This window comes from Mustela nivalis, assembly GCF_964662115.1.
Source record: "Mustela nivalis genome assembly, chromosome: 6".
NCBI classification, from domain to species: Eukaryota; Metazoa; Chordata; class Mammalia; order Carnivora; family Mustelidae; genus Mustela; species Mustela nivalis.
Window position 1 is genome coordinate 76139266 of NC_139025.1, and position 21068 is coordinate 76160333.

Sequence of the window (21068 nt, forward strand, 5' to 3'; positions counted from 1 at the left end):
TGAAATATCCTAAGCTGGAGTTGTCTGGATCCCCAACATTTGCCTAAGGTGAATTTCTTGGGCCCCAACAATTAATCAAGTATGTCCTGGTTCTCGAGAATTCCTAAGGTAGAGTTTTGTGGGCCCCCAATATTCTCCCAAAGCAGTGTGTCCTGGTTCCACAAAAGCACCTCAGGTTCAGTCTCCTGGGACCCTCAGTTTCCTAAACTAGAAGTAGCTGGGCCACCACATCATCTAAAGCAGATCTCATTGGGCCCCCACGATCACTTCTCTAGAGTTTCCAGATCTAAAATTTCTAAGGTAGTGTTTCTTGAGGCCTCATAACACCTAATGGAGAATTTCCTAAGCCACACACAGTAACTAAGGTATGGTTTCTTGGCCTCCCAAACAGAGTTTTCTTGGCACCTTCAGGTAGACATTCCTGATCTCTACAAACATATCAGGTAGAGTGTTTGGGGCCACGCTATTCACATAAGGTACATTATCTTTACCACCCACAATCATGTAAGTTAAAGCTCTAGTTCCCAGACCCCTATGCCACTTAATATATATAGAGATTCATGACCACCTAAGTAGAAAGTTCTTGAAATCTGGAATTCTGATCCCTCCAGCTCTCTTCTTCTTTTTCAAGATTGCTTTGGCTATTTGGGGTCTTTCGTGTTCCATTCACATTTTGAGATTATTTGTTCCAGGATTGTTTGTTCTGTGAAAAGTGCTGTTGATATTTTGATAGGGATTGGATTGAACCCACAGATGGCTTTGGGTAGTACCAACATTTTAACAATATTTGTTCTCCTAATCCATGAGCCTGGAATATCTTTCTATGTGTTTGTGTCACAATTTCTTTCATCAGTGTTTTATAGTTTTCAGAGTAGAGGTCTTTCACCTCTTTGTTTATTTCTAGGTATTTTATTCTTTTTGATGCTATTTGCAAAAGGGATTCTTAATTTCTCTTTCTGCTGTTTTGTTATTTGTGTATAGAAATGCAACAGATTTCCATATATTGATTTTATATTCTATGACCCTATTGAATTCATTTATCAGTTCTAATAGTTCTTTGGGGGAGTCTTTAGGGTTTTATATATATAGTATCATGTTATCTGCAAATAGTGAAAGTTTTACTTCCTCCTTACCGATTTGGATACATTTTATTCCTTTTTCTTGTCTAATTTCTGTGACTAAGATTACGAGGACTATGTCAGATAAAAGCGGTGAGAGTGGTCATGAGAGTTATCTTCTTCCCGATATCAGGGGAAAAGCTCTTAGTTTTTCATCCTTGAGTATGAGGTTAGTTCTGGGTTTTTCAGCGTTGGCCTTCATATACTGAGGCATCTTCCTTCTAAACCTACTTTGTTGAGAGTTTTTATCATAAATGGATGTTGTACTCTACCAAATGCCTTTTTTGCATCTATCAAAATGATCATATGGCTTTTGTCTTTTCTCTTATTGATGTGATTTATCACATTGATTAATTTGCAAATATTAAATCATGCTTGCATCCTTATAATAAATCCTACTTGATCGTGGTGACTGATTTTTTAAAAATTACTCTTGGATTCAGTTTGCTAATATTTTGAACATTTTTGCATATGTGTTCATCAGAGATATTAGCCTGTATTTCTTTCTCTCTCTCTCTTTTCTTTTATTTATTTATTTATTTATTTATTTATTTATTTGGGGGGGTGGTTTTGGGATCAGGGTAATGCTAGCCTCATAGAATAGGTTTGGAAGCTTTCCTTCCTCTATTTTTTTGGGGAATAGTTTGAGAATAGGTATTAACTGTTCTTTAAATTTCAGTAGAATTCACCTGCAAAGCCATCTGGTCTTTGACTTTAGTTTGTTGGGAATTTGTTGATTACTGATTTAGTTTCATTGTTAGTAATCAGTCTGTTCAAATTTCCTATTTCTTCCTGATTCAGTTTTGGTAGGTTGTATGTTTCTAGGAATTTGTCCATTTTTTCCCTAGGTTTTCTGATTTGTTGACATATAATTTTTCATAATATTTTCTTGTAATCCTTTGTATTTTTGAGGAGTCAGTTGTTATTTCTATTGTTTAATTTTTAATTTTGTTTATTGGACTCCTCTTTTTTTTTTTTTTTTTTTAATGAGTCTGGCTAAATGTTTATCAGGCTCATGATCCTTTCAAAGAACCAGTTCCTGGTTTCATTGTTGTTGTTGTTGTTGTTGTTTTTTAATTTAGTTGACGTTGGCGGGAATGAGAGAGAGAGAGAGAAAGATAGAACACAAGCAGGGGGAGTGGCAGGCAGAGGCAGAGGGAGAAGCAGACTCCCTGCTGAGCAGAGATTCCCAAATCAGGGCCCAATCCCAGGACCCTGGGATCATGACCTGAACCAAAGGCAGCTGCTTAACTGACTGTGCCACCCTGCACTGGTCTGTTTTTTGTTTTAATTTTCTATTTTGTTTATTTCTACTCCAATATTTATTATTTCCTTCCTTCTGCTGGTTGGGTTTTTTTTTTTTTTTTTTCCTTTTTCTAGCTCCCTTAGGTATAAGGTGAGGTTGTTTATTTGAGATTTTTCTTGCTCCTTGAGGTAGCCCTGTATTGCTATAAACTTCTTTCTTAGAACAGCTTTTGCTGTATCCCAAAGATTTTGGACATTTGTGTTTTCATTTTCATTTGTCTTCTTGTATTTTTTTTATTTCCTCTTTGATTTCTTAGTTGACACACTCATTGTTTAATGGCATGTTATTTAATCTCCATGTATTTGATTTCTTTCCAGATTTTTTTCTTGTGGTTGACTTCCAGTTTCATAGTTTTGTGGTCAGAAAAGATGTATGGTATAACCTCAGTCTTTTAGAATTTGTTAAGACTTGTTTTGTGGCCTACGATGTGATCTATTCTGGAGAACGTTCCATGTGCACTTGAAAAGAATGTGTATTCTGCTGCTTTAGGATGGAATGTTCTGAATGTGTCTATTAGATCCACCTGGTCCAGTGTGTCATTCAAAGCCTCTGTTCCTTGTTGATTTTCTGTTTAGATGATCTGTCCATCAGTGCAAGTGGGGTGCTAATGTACTCTACTATTATCACATTACTATTGATTACTTCTTTTATGTTTGTTAAACGGTGATTTATGTATTTGGGTGCTCCCATGTTGGGTGCATAAATATATTCAACCTTCATATCTTCTTGTTGGACTGTTCCCTTTATGATTATGTAGTGTCCTTCTTTGTCTTCTGTTACAATTTTTGTTTCAAAGTTAATTTTGTCTGATGTAAGTATTGCTACCCAGCTTTCTTTTCACTTCCATTTTCATGATACCTCTTCACTTTCACTTTCAGTCTGCGTCGTCTTTAGGTCTGAAATGAGTCTCTTATAGGCAGCATATAGATGAGTATTTTTTTTTAAATCTATTCCGTCATCCTGTGTCTTTTGACTGGGCCATGTAGTCCATTGACATTCAAAATAAGTATTGGTAGATATGTACTTACTGACATTTCATTACTTGTTTTATGGTTAACTTCTCTGTTCCTTTCTTCTTTTGCTCTCTTCTTTCCTGGTTTCTTTACTTTCTTTATTCATATATTTGGATACCTTTTCTTTATTTCTTGTGTATCTATTACCATTTTAAAAACAAGATTTGGGGGGCACCTGGGTGGCTCAATGGGTTGAGGCCTCTACCTTCAGCTCTGGTCATGATCTCAGGGTCCTGGGATTGAGCCTCGTATCGGGCTCTCTGCTCAGTGGGGAGCCGGCTCCCCCCCCCCCCGTCCCCCGCCGCCTGCCTCTCTGCCTACTTGTAATCTCTCTCTGTCAAATAAATAAATAAAATCTAAAGAAAAAAAGATTTTGTTTTTTCATTTCACAGAGAGCGAGAGAGAGAGAACACAGGCAGGGGAAACAGCAGGCAGAGGGAGAAGCAGGATCCTCACTGAGCAAGGAGGTTGATGCAGGATTCCATCCCAGGACCCTGGGATCATGACCTGAGCCAAAAGCAGATGCTTAACTGACTGTGCCATCCAAGTTAAAATACTAGTAAGCCCAAGAAAATTTAATTTACCACACTTATAAAAAATAGAACTCTCCAAACATCCCTGTCCCTCAGTATATGATCTGAGATTAGTAAATAAATCTCCTTCCTGTATACCTCAGATGTTTTTCAAACTGCACCTTCTATCCTCAGAAGAGCTGTTTGTTGTACAGTCTCTGTAAGGGTAGGGACTCAATTTCTTATTGCCCTCTGGCTCTCCCAGAGCCTAGCCCACTGATTTTTAAAGTTCCAAGTGTTAAGCTGCACTGATCACAAGAACTTGCAAAGCTAAGGGGTGCCTGGGTAGCTCAGTCGTTAAGCATCTGCCTTCCACTCAGGTCATGATCCCAGGGTCCTGGGATGGAGGCCCGCATCAGGCTCCCTGCTCCCCAGGGAGCCTGCTTCTCCCTCTCCTCCCCCAGCCCACTGTTTGTGTACCCTCTCTGGCTGTGTCTCTCTCTGTCAAATAAATAAATAAAATCTTAAAAAAAAAAAAAGAACTTGTGGTGGGTATTAAGGAGGGCATGTATTGCATAGAGCAATGGGGTGTGGTGTATAAACAATGAATTTTGGAACACTGAAAAAAAAAAAGAACTTGCAAAGTGAAGCCCCTCTGGTTTTCAAAGTCAAATGTTATGGGGATTCATGTTCTCAGTGTGGGTCCCGCATGCCTGAGGTGCTAGTGTGGAACTATTTCTCTTCCTTCTCCACGCTTGTGGTGGCTCTCCCTTCTGCCAACATTCTCACAGGTCAGCTTGGTTCCCAACTGTTTTCAATGTGGCTTCTCCTCTATGTTTAACTGTGGAGAGTCTGTTCTGTCAGTCTTCAGGGTACTTTCTGGGCTATTTACATTGATGTAGCTGTTATCTAGTTGTATATATGGGATGAGGTCAGTTTAGGACCATCCTACTCTGCGGTCTTCCCCAGAAGTCTTTGGAAAACAATATTTTTTTAAAAAAGATTTTATTTATGTATTTGACACACAGAGATAACAAGTAGGCAGAGAGGAAGGCAGGAAGAGAGAGGAAGAAGCAGGCTCTCCACAGAGTAGAGAGCCTGATGTGGGGCTCGATCCCAGGACCCTGAGATCATGACCTGGGCCGAAAGCAAAGGCTTTAACCCACTGGGCCACCCAGGCACCCCTTTGGAAAACAATATTAAAAACAAATTACCTACATTCCATTCTGAAAATTAGGAGATTTTATACCTAACAATAAAGTGGTAGGATTTCTGTGGAAAGAAATGTTTAGGTTTTTAAAAAAAAATAAGTTAACTGTGTAAGGCTAAAATAGGTCTTTACCTGAAATGTAATTTATAAGGCATAGAGTGTCTCTAAATAGAATATAGTAAGTGAAGAGTCCATTTTAAATTTATCTGGCATTTTGATCTGACATAACCGGTGGTGATTTATTTGCTTTCATTTATAGTTCTTCAACATCCTTTTCTGAACAAACCCAGATGGAAAGGTCTCACTTCTGGATGTCTGTTATTTGCAAGTCTAACAACCACTAATCTGTTCTCTGTAACTATGACCTTGGGGTTTTGTTTGTTTTGTGTTTAGATTTCACATATAGGAAAGATCATTTGGTATTTGTATTTTTCTGACTTATTTCACTTAGCAAAATGCCCTTGAGGTCATTTCAGATTGTTGCAAATAGCAAGATTTCATTCTTTTTATGGCTGAATAATACTTCTCTGTGTGTGTGTGTGTGTGTGTGTGTGTGTGTGTTACAATTTATCTATTTACCCATCAGTGGACACTTGCGTTATTTCCATATCTTGACTATTGTAAATAATGCGGCAGTGAACATGAGGGTGCATAAACCTTTTCAAGTTAGTGTTTTCATTTTCTTGAGATAAATACCCAAAAATGAATTGCTGGATTATATGGTTTTTGGTTCATATTTTTTGGTTCATACTTCATCTCTGACTAACTTTAGTTATTTCTTATCTAAAGACTGGCTTTGAACTACCACACAGTGTACAGGATAAGAATGTAATGAGAGGTGAGAGGTGGGGGTAGAAAGATATAACTACTGGGTTTTTTTGTTGTTGTTGTTCAAAATGTCTTTGTGTGTTAATACTATGAAAAAAAAAGACTTCAAAATTTCCATCTATGATGTAGCAGTAGTGTTAGTAAACAGGTAAAATGGTTACTTTTATCAAGCAACTGTTGTGTGATAGATCTTAAACACAGACGTGTATTATTCTATTCAATCCTTATAATCACATTATCAAAGGTAGAGCTTTATTCTCATTATTCAGATGAAGACATTGAAAATCAGAGAAGTAAGCCACCTAAAGTGACATAGTGAGTAAGTGGCAGAGGCACTATCTGAACCCAAGTCCTGATTTTAAACCCTGTGTTCTGACTTCCACATTACATCAATGAAACAGGTCCACTCTTATTTTTTTTATAAGATTTTATTTATTTATTTATTTATTTATTTATTTATTTATTTATTTGACAGATAGAGATCACAAGTAGGCAGAGAGGCAGGCAGAGAGAGAGGAGGAAGCAGGCTCCCTGCTGAGCAGAGAGCCTGATGTGGGGCTCAGTCCCAGGACCCCGGAATCATGACCTGAACTGAAGACAGAAGCTTTAACCCTCTGAGCCACCCAGGCATCCCAGGTCCACTCCTATTTTTAAGATCATTGGTTCTCTAATGTCTAAATGTTGAATCATAGAAAAGTGGAGTTGGAGAAATTTCCATTTCTGGTATTTATTACAAACTTGCAGTGTAAAGTGTAAAGATATTGTTTGTCACTTGTTTAAGGTGGTAACAGATCTTGGAGTTATCTAAGTCTCATTTAGTAGTATCTGGTTGTTAGCCTGAGCTGGACTGACTTAAGAACTAGCAGGAACTTCTCAATTTATACATCTTTAGAGAAAAAAAACAGGGGAGTTTTGTGGCTTCAGCCAAAAATTAGACTGTATTTATTTATTCATTTGAGAGAGAGAGAGAGTGAACAAAAGTAAGCAGAGGAACAGGGGGCGGGGAGGAAGAGGGACAAGCAGACCCTGTGCGGAGGGCAGAGCCTTTGTTGGTCTTGATCTCACAACCCATGAGATCCGAGCCAAAATCAAGAGTTTGTCACTTAACCAACTGAGCCACCCAGATGTCTCAGCCAAAAATTCTTAAGTGCTTATTTTAGTGTTGGGCATAGACAGTAATAATCCAGTTTATGGTGCCCGTAGACACAGACTCAGTAAGTACAGAGACTTTGTATAGCCTTAGCTGCTAACTGAGGTCCCAGTGAGGAGCTCAAATAAAGTTTGTTGAACGAATGGAGAATACATAAGACATATATAAAATTACAACAGAGTAGAATGAATGGAGGCTTGTTTACCCAACTACGGCGGCAAACTAGAATTGGATATTCCTTGATGATTGTGAGGTACATTTAAAAGAAATAAAGGAAACACCACAGATGAAATTAAAATAAAACAACATAGAAGTGAGCAAAAACAAAACACTCCCCACCCAAAGCAAAAAACAAAGTCCCTGCCTAGAGCAACACTGGATTCAGAAATGGGAATTGACCCTTTTTTAAAGAACATTGGAATTGTGCATTATGCTCACATGTTTTATTAAGTGAAGTTTTACCATTATAAAAGATACATAGTGTTTGCCTGAGAGGGCTCAGTGACATGGACACCTTTTCTTCTAATTTAATTAGGAGGCAGGAACCAGATTATGGCTTTTTTTTTTTTTTTTTTAAAGAAAAATGTAGGGACTAACACACCTTTTTAATATGTTTTTAAATATTTTTAGGTTTAAAAAGTGTTTAAAGTTTGTAGTTCCTAGTAGGAAAACATTATCTGAATGAATACCCTAATGGCAAACCATTGTAGAATGTTTCAGTTGCATGGGGAGCAGAGGGGTAGGGATTCTCTTCACAGCACCCCAGCTTTCTTCATGAGAAGGTCAGAGGTACACTGGTTTGTATTATTGCGACATCCATTAGGTGATCGAAGTTGCTTTTCCTTCAGCAAGGGCTTTATTTGTCAGAAGGGCATTATGCTTGACCTCCAAATTTGGCTGACAATTTACTGATGAGATTCATAACCTTTGGGTTGCTCTGATATTTTAACATATTCGCTGGGTTCTGGGCCACATCCTGGAAGGCCACCATAACTTCTGGATCCTGCATGGCTGCAAGAACTTCCGGATCACTAAGAATTTCATTGAGCCAGGCATTCCTGACATCCCAGGCATCCCCCCTGCCATTCCAGGCATTCCTCCAGGAAAATTACCAGGCATTCCCCCAGGAAAGCCACCTGGGAAAGAGCCATACTGAGCTCCTGATTGTCGTCTGGCTTCTTCCTCCCTCTGGGCTCTCTCGTGTTCTTCCCGAGCCTTCTTAACCCTTTCTATTCTTTCTTTGATCGCTCGCTCTTCACGTTTTCGCTCGTATTTTCTCTGATGTTCAGCAATTTTCTGGGCCCTTGGTTGAACTTCTTTCAGCATCGCACTAGCATCTTCATCATAATCCAGCTTGCAAGCAAGGGCAAGATCATGTGCTGCTTCTTCCCAATGGCCCAGAAGTCTATGTGCTTTCCCGGGCCACTTATAAGGCTGAGCTGAATCAGGATTTATTTCAATAGCTCTGTCACAGTCTCGAATGGCAGCATTTGGCTTCTGTAATTTGATGAAGACACTGGCTCTCTTGACATACAGAATGGCCAAGCGAGGATTTAGTTTGATGGCATCTGTGAACAAGTCAATGGCTTTCTGTAGTTCACCATCATTTAGGGCATCAATGGCAGCCACTTTTTTATCATTTGCCTGATCCATCATTTCCTCGGTTATCTCTGCATTTTCATCTCCCATTTCTTGAGGGGCATCGGTATCTGGTTCAATCACACCTTCAATGTCAATTTCTAGATCACTCTCCTCACTTGATGGTTCATCTGTCTTTATGTTTTCCTCCGCCTTCTTACTATTTGGTTTTTCTTCCTTGATACTGTCTTCTGATTTAGTTTTATGAGTGGCAGGTGGTATTTTACCCCCCATGCTCTCCACCCACTCCCGCAGGAAACGCATTTCCTCGGTGTGCAAAACGCTCGGATCCTGCTTACACATTTTCACGAAAACCCGAAGCTCGCTCACTTTGCGGGGGTCCATGGTCCAGAGGCAGTGGCAGGCAGCAGGCGCGGCTGGGGTTGTGACCCGATTCCAGGCGCAGGTACTAGCTCAGCGTGATCGTGTAGAAGGGGGCGGCTGCCGCGAGGCAGAACAGACTAGAACCTCCCCGGGGCTGGCTCCGCCTACCCCCCAGATTATGGCTTTATTATAAACTTCTGTTGAATTTTCCAAACACACAATATAAGAGATGCCATTTTTTGAGCACTTACTCCATAGTAAATGTTCAATAAGTGGTCTTTTGACAATTTTCCCAAGTACTCTCACTAGGCTTTATAGTGTCTCCTGAGTGATTCAAATGAATTTTTAGGTGAAATTCAATAATAATTATTATTTTTTTATTATCATTAAATTTAACCTGAAATACTTACATAGCACTTATTTTGTGCTTTATAGTGTCCTACGTGTTTTATGTGTGGTAATTTATTTAATTCTCACAACAAGACAAGATAGGTGCTACAATGACCCCTATTTTACGGATTGGAACATTAGGTATGGCATGGTTGATGTGCTGAAGATCGCATAATAAGCGTGTGGTAGATCTAGGATTTGAACCGAGCATGTTTCACTAGTCTTAGTGCTACATTGTTTCCCACTTCGGATTTTGTTCATTAGAAACCTCAGGGGAACTCCACATCAGCTTACTTAATAATCAGAATCTCTAGGAGTGGGACCCACAAGTTGAATTTTAACAGGCCTTCCAGCTATATCTGCAAGTAGGACAGCATCAGTCAATGGGCAGACATTAAGGAACGAGAGCCCTATGTTCCTCTTGCTTCCTCTTTTTTTTTTTTTTTAAAGATTTATTTATTTATTTATTTGACAGACAGAGATCACAAGTAGGCAGAGAGGCAGACAGAGAGAGAGGAGGAAGCAGGCTCCCTGCCGAGCAGAGAGCCCGATGTGGGGCTCGATCCCAGCACCCTGGGATCATGACCCAAGCGGAAAGCAGAGGCTTTAACCCACTGAGCCACTCAGGCGCCCCCTCTTGCTTCCTCTTGCCACTGATGCTCGAGCAACCATCAAGACAGAGTTGTCATTGCCTATGCATGTATGTCGATTATTTAGAACGGGTGTCAGAAACTTGGAGAAAACCCCAGAGACTATAATGAAATATTCTTTAGGAATTCTGTGGCATTTGTGCTTTTTTTTTTTTTTTTTAAGATTTATTTATTTATTTGACAGAGAGATCACAAGTAGACAGAGAGGCAGGCAGAGAGAGAGAGAGAGAGAGAGAAGCAGACTCCCTGCTGAGCAGAGAGCCCTACGCGGGACTGGATCCCAGGACCCCGAGATCATGACCTGAGCCGAAGGCAGCAGCCCAACCCACTGAGCCACCCAGGAGCCCCGGCATTTGTGCTTTTGATTGTTCAGAGAATGATATCGTGGGGAGAGACCTAACGCTGACAATTCCAAGCTGAAAAGTGATTCAGTAGAGTTGAAGTCTGAATATGAGTGAGTTTAGGAAATTTTGACCCACTTACTTTGTTTATATTTCTTTTTTCCTTCTCTTTCTTACTTTCTTTTCTTTTCTCTCTTTCTTTGTGTGTATAGCTCAAGGGAGCTAAATTTGATAAAAATCAAGAGAACTTTTTAAATAAATTTAAATAAATATCCCTGGTAATAAGAATGTAATATGGTAGTTTAATTGGCAGCTTTTGTTCTTTCTGTTGGTCTATAAAATAATGATAGTCTTAGAATTGGTAGCATTTTAGAGTAGAATAGTAAACAGAATCTTCTTTAATCTTTCAGAGTTATCTTGTGGTTCCTGATAAAGGAATGAGGAATGTAAATTTCTTCTCAGCACACTCAGATTCTCACTTGGGGAGAAATCAGAACAGTGAACCACAAAGTGAATAGAAATGTTGTGAACCCAGTGAACTAGATGATAGAATCCAGAATAATCCCTTACCTAGATCCTCTTCTTTCACATAATTCCAGTTTGACTGAGATGTTTGAGGGGTGGGGGGTGGGGTCAAAGGCAAAAACAACCCGGTTGTACTGGGAGGATTATGTACCACAGGTGTGGATAGTTTATTACAAAAATAGCATGATTGGGGCACCTGGGTGGCTCAGTTGGTTAAGCCTCTGCCTTCGGCTTGGGTTGTGATCCTCGGGTTTTGGGATTGAGCCCCACGTTGGGCTCTCTGCTCGGCAAGGAACCTGCTTCCCCTGCTCTCTCTGCCTGCCTCTCTGCCTACTTGTGGTCTCTGTCAAGTAAATTAAAAAAAAAAAATCTTAAAAACAATGGCTTGATTATCCTAGGGTGTTCGGCTCACCACACTGGCTCCTTTTAGGGTTCAGGCAGGATCTCATCACATTAATAGCATCAAATTCCATATGAGATAATCTCAAAATAACATTACTTTGCTCCTATATGCACAATCAGTTTCATAAACCCTTGTTAATGTTTTAGCTAGACTCTAAGAGAAAACTATTAAAAAACAAGAGCAAGAAGAGGGTTCTAAAGCTAGCCAGTGATCACCTACTACAAAAACTCGCTCAACAATTAAAACCAACAAGAAATACAAAGCTATGAGAGGCAGATAATGCAGAGAAAACACCTTATGGGAAGTGTGAAGTGGGGCGAATCTGAAGCCAGGTTTGATTTTGTGACTTGTCGATGGGTAGTGAGTGTCCCACAGAAATTATTGTCCACAGGCCAATGGCCAAAGCTCTAATAACTATGTTTGGTTTCATAAAAGTAATGTGATTTTACTCTTCAACTGAAAGAGTGTTAGGGAATTATATTATGATTTCCCTAGCTTAGAGTTCTCTCCATAGGTAGCCAGTGTTATTTAAAACTTAAAACCATCCAATGTGTGTTAGAAAACATGGTTAGTAAAGTTACAGTTCATATGTCTATCTAAACAAAAAGTGTGTGGCCTGCTAGCTTTGGACCTGGTACTCCGCATGTCCTCAACTCACATCAGTGTGAAAGTCACTCAGCCAGCTTGGAACAAGGAGTACAGGTGCGCAGAAGCTCATTCATACTGTAGCAGGTGAAGAAACCTTTAGGCGGGAGGCAGACAGGGAGCAGGCTTGGGAAGAAGGAGCCAATTCAAGTGGACAAATGCTAATTGTGCAGAACATCAGTCTGGAAGTCTAAGGATATCACAATATAACCTCATTTATATAAAAGGATCTATAAAATATGTAGGTAATTAGGTGCTGGCAAGCATGAAGGGTAATGTGCTCAGTAAATGTTAGCTCTTATTGATATTTTCTCTTCTTCTTTGTGGCATAATTTAGTCGTCCTATTCCTGACATACCAATAGTGAGTGGCATTCAAAACTCTGTGTGTGTGTGTGTGTGTGTGTGTTCGAACAACATTCTCAGTAAGTCATGAGTGGGTTTGGCCTTAGGGTATGTGTGGGATCATCTTTTTCTTAAGAATAATCCTAATTGGGCGCCTGGGTGGCTCAGTGGTTAAGCCACTGCCTTCGGCTCAGGTCATGATCTCAGGGTCCTGGGATCGAGTCCCGCATCGGGCTCTCTGCTCAGCAGGGAGCCTGCTTCCTCCTCTCTCTCTCTCTCTGCCTGCCTCTCTGCCTGCTTGTGATTTCTCTCTGTCAAATAAATAAATAAAATCTTTAAAAAAAAAAAAAGAATAATCCTAATTGTGTTCTCCCCCAGTTCTCTCCCTATTCCATTATGTGAGTGTCACAGGTTAAATTCCCTAAGTCACAGCTCTTATGTATTGTATATAAATGATTTGTTTATGTACCTTTAATATGTACTAAGTATGTCCTTGTGATCAGAAAAGCTATTTTTCTACCTTGGTATATATATTTTTTAATATTTTATTTATTTATTTGACAGAGAGAGATCACAAGTAGGCTGAGAGGCAGCCAGAGAGAGAGGGGGAAGCAGGCTCCCCGCTGAGCAGAAAGTCCGATGTGGGGCTCGATCCCAGGACCCTGAGATCATGACCTGAGCCAAAGGCAGAGGCTTTAACCCGCTGAGCCACCCAGGTGCCCCTACCTTGGTATATTTTTATCCTCTACAGTCTTGCTCGTAGCCTGGCATGAAGGAGCTCAGGCTTTTTAATTTTCTTTTTAAGATTTAATTTTTATATAATCTCTGAGCCAGCCAGACTCCCCTGAAGGAGCTCAGTATCAAACCAGTTTCTGAAGATGTGGCTTTGAGTTCATATTCTAGCAGAAATAGATATCCAAACTATAAATTAAAGCATCAGGAAATATTATGTAACATTTGGAAATGGGCAAAAGAAATGATTGGATGTCTCTTCAGTGAAGTATTAGGCATTGCCTGAGGGAACTTTGAGGATTATCTGATTCTATTTGATTGATTTGCTATTGATGAGGGTTTTGTTTTGTTTTTGTTTTGGTTTTTTAAGATTTTATTTTTGAGTGTCTGGGTGGCTCAGTCCTTAAGCATCTGCCTTTGGCTCAGGTCATGATCCCAGTTTCCTGGGATGGAGCCCCACATCAGGCTCCCTGCTCAGCGGGAAGCCTGCTTCTCCCTCTCTGGCTTCTTCTGCTTATATTTCCTTTATCACTGTCTCTTTCTGTGTGTCAAATAAATAAATAAAATCTTAAAAAATAATAAATAAAAAAATAAGATTTTATTTTTTTAAAGATTTTATTTATTTGACAGCCAGAGATTACAAGTAGGCAGAGAGGCAGGCAGAGAGAGGGGAAGTAGGCTCCCTGCTAAGAAGCAGAGAGCCCAATGCGGGGCTCTATCCCAGGACCCCGAGACCATGACCTGAGCTGAAGGCAGTGGCTTAACCCACTGAGCCACCCAGGTGCCCCAAGATTTTATTTTTAAGTAATTTCTACACCCAAATTGGGGCTCAAACTTATAACCTGGGGATCAAGAGTCACTTGTTCAACCAACTGAACTGGCCAGGCACCCTGAGGTTATTTTAAAATTATGAAAGTAGAAGTTAAATTTTAGAGTGTGGATAGCATACAAAGAATTCATAGTCATAGCAATGCAAATAAGCTTTGTCAGATAGAGACTATAAATCTGTAAATCAAATTCTCATTTGAACTAGTTTTAACATCTTACTGGTTTCCTCATTAATGAGTTAAGTAAGATCTTTGCACAATTTCGTTTTGTATTTGCGTAGACATAGTGCTTTTTAACTTTTCAAAAAGTATAGTTTAATAGAAATAATGTGATAAATCCTATTATGGAGGCACAAAGATTTGTGGAATCATAAGGTGGGATCAATTTGTTTGATACCATTGGGGAGGGAAGATTTTACCCAGAAGTTCATTTTTAAGCTGGGTTTGAAGAAAAAGTTGAATTGATGTGTGGTTGTATTTGGGGGAGAGGAGTGAGCTAAGAAAAATCAACAGGCATAGGCAACTATAGATATGGTAGATCTGTCTTTGACCCCCACTGTTTAAGAGGTATGAGCCTTAGAACTACCACTGGCTCCTCAACCACTTTTCAAAGACGATGAGATTTCAGGGTTGAGCCTCCTAATGCTATTGTAGGGTTATGAAAGTCATCATCAGCCCCAAGGTCAAAGTCCCAGTAGGCATCTGACCCCTTTAGGTATCCCAGCACATACTCTGTGTAGACTTATTCAGTGTATAAAACCCACTGAAAATTTAAAACAAATTTAGACATGGTATTTGCATTCATTTTGAAATTTTGTATGTAAGTACGTGCAAATGATTGGATTTTAAAAATAATAAAATATATTCCACCAATCTCTTATATTCTCATATAAAATCTAATTCTGCAATAGGAAAACTGACATGGATTACATTTTTTTTATAACAAATCTTTTTTTTTTTTTTAAGATTTATTTATTTATTTGACAGACAGAGATCACAAGCAGGCAGAGAGAGAGGAAGGGAAGCAGGCTCCCTGCTGAGCAGAGAAGCCCGATGGGGGGCTCGATCCCAGGATCCTGAGATCATGACCTGAGCCGAAGGCAGAGGCTTAACCCACTGAGCCACCCAGGCTCCCTGACATGGATTACATATTAATCATGAGCATGATTTCGTAGTTTCTTAATTTAACCTCTTCATAGACTTGAAAGGCCACTCTTTGTTTAAAAATTTAAAATCATTATGTATACTTTTTCTTAGTATAAAAGCAATGTATATATGTTCATTGTGCAAAAATTGGAAACAAATGTCCAAGAAGATTAAAACTAAACTTGTTCATAATTCCACCAACTAGACACAGGACCTGTTAAAATACTTTTCAGATTTTTTAATTTGTCCTAGTTTGTTTTTAATTCACAAAGTATAGCTGCTTCTTTTTCTTTTTTTAATTGAAGTGAAATTCATAGAACATGTGAACAATGAAAAATGAACAAAGGCATATAGTTCAAAAAACATTTTAATCATCACATAAGGAGACCTAGTACCCATTAAATACTTACTACCCATTTCTTCCATTCCCAGCTCCTGGCAACCACTAATCGGTTTACATACTCTGTGAATTTACATACTCTGGATATTTGGTATAAATGGAATCATACAATATGCAACCTTCATGTCTGGCATATAACTCTTGTTATAGCATGTATCAGTACTTCCTTCCTTATTATGGCTGATTAATTATCTATTTATCCATTTTTAAATTTATTTTTCCAGTCATCCATTTATATAGTGATTCTTTTTGACAATCTATTTTTAAAAAATACAATAAAACCTTAATAAATCTTGAACATTTTTTATAGTCTTGCTTCATATGTGATCACAGGAACATGCCTGTACAAATGTGCTTGCAACATCTAGAACTAGACTAAAAGGAGAATCAAGTTAGAACTTCAGGATTTTTTGTTAACACCCAGTGCATATCAGTACACCCCACACAGGTGCACACACGCCATCACTACCATTACCATTGGAGCCAGACCCTCCTGAACTTTCTCGTTTCTGCCCCCCAGATACGAAGTTTTTCTTACACGAGGGGGACTCCATACAAAAGTATTGATTCCTGTCCCCCGTCACCTCTCTTTAGGGGTGTGATGTTATGAGGTCCAGGCCTCTGACCATCTTAGCCAAGCCTAAGAGTACTGTACTATACTTGGTGATCTCAGTACCATAGTGCCTCATCTCTCAGCAGTAAGAACATGAAGTTCATTTTATTCTGTGAATCTAGGACAAGATTAATTTATTACTCCTTATTTAAAATTTTATTTTTCTCAAGCACCATGCCAACAAAACTGATTCATTTCTCTAGAGGCATAGAATGGTCTGTTTATTACTTGGTAGGCCATACCTAGCTTTGATAACTAATTCCAACTATTGTTTAGCTCTTATCTCTCATCTTAATGCCACCAGCCTTCTATCTCCATGACTACCATCTGCCACTTCCCAGAGGAAGCAGGATTTTGTTTTCTGAGGCCTTGGGAAGACATGTGAGTTCTAAAATATTTGTGATTTTTACTAACTCAATTTACATAATGTACTCCAATACAGTTAATAACTACTTGGCTTAATAAACATTTTTTGAGTTCCTACCCTGTTCCAGGCACTTTGCCATTCTTTAGAAATTAAAAAAAAAAAAAGAAAAAAGAAAAAGGAAGCTAAAAATGAATTAGGATTAGGAACAATTCTAACAAAGACACAAAAAATAGTGGCTTAAACAAGTCAGAAATTTATTTCTCTTTCATGTAAAAGTCTAGATGTAGATGTTGGTAAGGACACTTCATGAATTCTGGGACTGAGCCGAAAGCTTCCAACTTTGTACTGTGGCATCCCTAAGAATGAGTTCCTTGTGTTCTAAGATGTTGCTCCAGCCATCACATCTATATTTTAGAGAAATAGGATCGAGGAAGGATGAAGCATAAAGAGTATGATAGCTTCTTTTTTTTTTTTTTAAAGATTTCATTTATTTATTTGACAGACAGAGATCATAAGCAGGCAGAGAGGCAGGCAGAGAGAGAGAGGAGGAAGAAGGCTCCCCACCGAACAGAGAGCCCGATGCTGGGCTCAATCCCAGGACCCTGGGATCATGACCTGAGCTGAAGGCAGAGGCTTTAACCCACTGAACCACCCAGGTGCCCCTAATAGCTACTTAAAAAAATAATTTCCCCAAACGGCTATGCATTTCATCTTTTGCTAACATTTCATTTGTCAGAATTTAGCAACATAAACAGAGAGCAACACACAGGCTGAGGATTGCCTTTGTTCTAGGCATCTGTATCCCAGCTACAAGCTGGAGATTCTAATGAGGAGAGAGCAGTTAAGGGAGAAGGCAATCAATTGTCATCAAGACAGAGTCCCTGTCCTCCAGACAAATTTGGGAAGGAAAAACCTATAAGAATGCCTAACTGGGATCTAATTCACAGTGAGCAAACCTCTCGGGAGATGGGGGCTTTTGAACTGAACTTTTAAGAAAGAGTAGAAATTAGTCAGGCAGAGGGCGTGGTAGCGGTGGTGGTGATGGTGGTAAGGGAAATCCTATGTAGGGGAAGCAACAAGTTTCCAGAAGCCGAACGATCAGAGGAATTACTAGCACTTCAGTGTAGTTGCAATGTATTTAAAGGTCAGGAATACTGAAAGATGAAGTTGGAAAAACAAGTAGGGGTCAGTTCATGTCATATCTAATCTACTCCACATATTCATTATTTAGAGTGACAAAATATTTTTTTAAAAAATTTAGTTCCCCCTTAGGCTCTCACTTCAAAGTTTATGAAACCACTAAACATTGGTATTTAAGAAAATCAGTTGTATTTGTAGAGCATCTTACTTTTCACAATACGATCATAAATAGTGCTTGCAAAGATAGGAGCCATTTGCTACAATTCTTCTAAGATGATCAATCTTCTCAGATCTTAGCAACAAAAGAATCCAACTAGATCAAAGCTTATCTTATTCATTTGCTTGTAAGATTCATTTCTGCCTCCTCACAAAAAGTGTTTAAAAATTGGCTTCTGTTCAACATCTCCATATTAGAGACAAAAAGCTATAAAGCTTAAGGTGTGAGTTAAGTAACTAAGATTCTGAGTAGTAGTCACCAAGAAGACAGTAATTTGAAGCTGCCTCTAGCAGAGAAAGATATTCTTTTAGGGTTCCTGGATTCAATTCCAATGCCCCACCTTGCCAACATCAAGCAGTTCTCAGACACCAGCGGGGCATCTAAGAAATAAACTTCATTCTTATACTATCTACCCAGAGATAGTATCAGATTCTACCTACAGGTTAAGGGTTATCCTGAAAGACTGCCCTTCACTCCCCACTTCAGATGCCAGTTGCAAGCCCCAGGCTGTTAACCTGTGCTTCTCAACCAACCGGCTACTGATTAAAGGTTCCACTGACTTACTCGTTAGGTCAGATTAACTTGTTAGAGGGACTCACAGAATTCAGGGAAACATTTACATTTCCAGTTTATTAAAGGATATGGCAAAAGATACAAATCAACCCTTAGATGAAGAGATACATAGGGCAAGGTCACAAACAAGAGTGAACCTGTGGTTGTGGAGCTGGGTAGGGGGCAGCTTGATGGTACTCGGAAGTGTTCTGATTCCCCAAGCTTGGGGGCTCTCCAGAAAAGGACCAGCAAGCTGCTTTCTTTGAGTTTTTTATGGAAGCTTCATTAATAGTTGTGACTGACTAAGACATTGTCCATAGGTTGATTCAATCTCAAGCCCCTTCCCTGTGCCTGGAGGTAAGGTAGGGGGAGGGGTAGGACTGAACTTTCCAACGCTCTAATCACAGGCTTGGTTTCCTTGGTAACTGGTCCCCATCCTTAGGTGGTGTTCAAAAGTCACCTCCTTAACGTAACAAAAGATACTTTTTATCCCTTTCAATACTTAGGAAATTCCAAGGATTTGGAGAGCTGTGAGCCAAGAACTGCAGATGAAGACCAAATATATATTTCTTATAAACCACAACATTGCAAACATAATAGAAAATATATAAAAATTTTCATCCTACAAGTGCAGTCCTAATTCAAACAAAGCAAAAATAATAAACCGGTGGCCATGGAGATGATCAGAGGTAGAGTCTGGGTCTGTGATAAAGACTGTTTGCAAAGATGGCTACAATAATTCCTTCTATATCCTTGGCCATTGTGACATTGTTCCTCCCATTGAAAGATGGAATTTAGGGGTGCTTGGGTGGCTCAGTGGGTTAAGCCGCTACCTTCGGCTCAGGTCATGATCTCAGGGTCCTGGGATCGAGCCCCACATCGGGCTCTATGCTCAGCAGGGAGCCTGCTTCCTCCTCTCTCTCTGCCTGCCTCTCTGCCTGCTTGTGATCTCTCTCTGTCAAATAAATAAATAAAATCTTAAAAAAAAAAAAAAGAAAGATGGAATTTATTTCCTTTATCTCTTGAATCATGATGACCATGTGACTTGTTTTGACCAAGGAACATGGTGAAAGTAGCTGTGTGTCTGACCTTCAAGACTGGGCCTAAGACCGGTATGGAAGTCTGTCTAGCCTATGGAGGATGAGAGACCACATGGAGGGAAACCAAGGCACCCCAGCTAACAAATAGCATCAACTCCCAGGCATTATGCCACCTTGTACCTTTTACCCCAGGTGACCCCTTCAGCTGAATGCAACCTCATGAGTGAGCCTGACTGAAACCAGCAGAAGTCTCAATCCAATGCACAGAGCATAAGAAATGATAAATCATTGTTGCTTTAAGCCACTAAGTCTCAGAGTAATTTGTTACATGGCAAAAGATGACTGAAATAACATCATTCCCTTGATATTTTAGATTAAAATACATTACCATGATAGCTCATGACTCAAAAGCAATTAAAGACAGGGGTGCCTGGGTGGCTCAGTTGGTTGAGCATCTGATTCTTGGTTTCAGCTTAGGAAATGACCTCTTGGGTTGTGAGATGAATCCCATGTTGGGCTCTGTGCTCTGTGAGCAGTCTGCTTGAGATGGTCTCTCTCTCCCCCTCCATGCTCTTTCTCTCTCTCTAAAATAAGTAAATATATCTTACAAAAAAAAAAAAAAAAAAAGCAATGAAGGCATTGCTATTACATCCATTTCAGGTTTAGTGTAATAGACTTTGCAAAAGGAACTGGTAATAGGGAGTCAGGGTGCCTATTTCACTGCTATAGGTCCCTGTAGTCACTGCTAACTACTGAAGAAAACAGCAGCTTAAAGTGCTAGACATCTGTAAGATAATTATAAGGTCTCCACAACTAGAGGAAACATTCAGAAACATGGGTATTAGAAACAGAACGCATCACACTTACACCATACAATCTCGCTCATATGTGGAATCTAAGAAATAAAACAAATGGATAAACAAAAACATAGGTATTAGATCCCTGAAAAAAATAAATGTACTCACTTGGGAAATTCAGTATTGAAAACATATAGCTAGTTCACCATTAAAGAACTGATAACAACAGATATATCAGAGATTAGCATTATGGCACTCTAGATGTATGAGTAGAAATTCCAGTGATCTCTGTAGGTAGGAATAAAAATGATAGAGATGATGTTCTTTGACGCTTGTAGACAAAATCCTTCAGTTCTGTGGTGTGGCAGTTAACCCTCTAAGAAGTCTCCCAGTGAGTCTCATTCCCTGGGACTCACTCTCTTAGGAAATATTCTCCCTAAATCATGGCTAGCCTGTGTATCCAGCAAAATGTGGTAGAAGTAGTGATGTGTGACTTCAGAGGCTAGGTTATAAAAGATATTGCAGTTTCCACCTTGCTCTCTCCTTTGGATTACTTATTCTTGGGGAAGCCAATTGCTATGTCTCGAGTGCACTCATGAACCTCTATGGAGAGGACCACATAGTGGGGGAACTGAGGCCTCCAACCAGCCACTAGGATCAACTTGCCAGCCATGACAGTGTGCTATCTTGGAAGAAGGTCTTTTTGTCTCAGTCCAGCTCCCAGGTGACTGTAGCTCTGGCTGACACTCCTTTTTAAGATAGATTTTTTTTTTGAGGTTATTGTTTAGTTACCGTAAAATTCAGTAATTTTAAGTGTATAATTCAATGATTTCTAGTAAAT

General features: G+C 39.4%; 1 pseudogene across 1 annotated transcript; it reads right to left on the bottom strand.

The window, feature by feature from the left end:
- Window positions 1–7974: 7974 nt before the first annotated feature.
- Window positions 7975–9262, bottom strand: LOC309867413 (hsc70-interacting protein pseudogene; annotated as a pseudogene). The gene has a single exon. The product of its transcript is annotated as a hsc70-interacting protein pseudogene (transcript).
- Between the last annotated feature and the right edge of the window lie 11806 nt (window positions 9263–21068).